Genomic DNA, 1,725 nt, shown 5'->3' on the forward strand with positions numbered 1-1,725 from the left:
CTGGTTTTTTATTTTTTCACACACGCCACTAGGCATTTATATAGATATATATATATAAATATATGATTTTCAATAGGCATTTAACATCATTTATGAATCTGCTACTTATGATGTTACTCTTATGTATTTTTATTATGTATTTGTAAACATGTAATGTAGGTCATGTTTTGACTTGCAAAGCAACGTTACACAACGATGTTCTCTTTTGAGTCACTTTGCACTTTTACACTTTTTATATATCATAGTGATATGTAAGTAATCAGGCACTGTGAATGGACTTTTGTTTGCAAACATTTTTTTCAAAAATTGTTTTACCAGGTTACATGATCACTAGTTTAGCGATCGTACTTAGCGTTATCCTGCATATGCGCACTTTAGGTGTGTTAAATGTCTCAATAAAGTTTTTTGTATTTTTCTCACCTGCGCACATTCCAGCATGCGCCAATATGGCGCGCTAGGTCTATAAATGACCGGAGATATGTTCTCCATATACTATTGATTTCTCTGCTCCTGAGGAAGTATTGTTGTTGTCAAGACGAAACTCGTCGAGCCCCGCTAATCATCAGCTGTGTTTCCATTACCTATTTGGTATTGGAACACATGTTTTACACAAGAAAGCTTCCTGTTTATTGATTGAGAAGTGCTATTTGCCCTGGGACATCTGGTACGCATACTATACATTTCTATATATAGATGTGGTTATACTGGTGTCCTCTCTTGAATGGTATACATCTGGGTTAACACCTGAATCACTCTAAGCAGTTTGTTGTAAGCGGTGTTGTCACTTCCACGTGGTGTATTATACTATACATTGCAATATTACGCTATGTTTGCTCTTTCTGCATTATCTTTTCATTGAGTTGAGATCCAGAGGTACAGTTCTCAAAGAGGATACATCTTACTTCAAGATTGCCTATCCTAACCTTACGGTACGCATATTAATACACACTTTGTTTATTACAACCCTGGTATTACACTATGAGGCGCCCTGCCTGTGTTTTGTTACAGCAATATATATATATATATATATATATATATATATATGTATGTATAATATAGATGTTTTCCAAATCTATTCAGTGGAAGGCAAGGAACAGGCTCCCGTTTCAAAGTTCTGGCCAGGGTATAACAACAGGAGGTCTGACCGGGACATTAACCCCCCTAATATGTCTTCTGGGATCCCATATTACCAGCCTGTGTAGTTTTTGTCCAAATCCATCCAGTAGAAGGCTCAGAACAGGCTTCCCGGGTCAAAGTTCTGCCCAGTGTACACCAACGGGAGGTCCGACTGGGACCCTAACCCCCTTAAAAGCTGCCCAGATTCCAACTGGACCACCTCAAGTTGGTTTCATTCCAATCGGTTGAAGGGTGTCTGAATGTATAACCGGACAGACACACAAACCAAATTCATCTACTGGAAGGCCCAGAACAGGCTCCTGGGGTCAAAATTTTGACCTGCGTACCCCAATGGGAGGCCCGACCGGGATCTTAATCCCCTAATATGTCTTCTGGGATCTGCTGTAACTTGTCTGTGAAGTTTTTGTCCAAGTCCATCCAGTGGAAGGATCAGAACAGGCTCTTCGGGTCAAAGTTCTGCCTAGCATACACCAACCGGATGACCAACTGGGACACTAACCCCCTTAAAACCTGCCCAGGATCCAACTGGACCACCTCGCATTGGTTTCATCTCAATCAGTGCAGGGGTGTCTGAATGCAAACAAACCA

Source organism: Mixophyes fleayi, chromosome 1 (assembly GCF_038048845.1).
Source record: "Mixophyes fleayi isolate aMixFle1 chromosome 1, aMixFle1.hap1, whole genome shotgun sequence".
NCBI lineage: Eukaryota > Metazoa > Chordata > Amphibia > Anura > Limnodynastidae > Mixophyes > Mixophyes fleayi.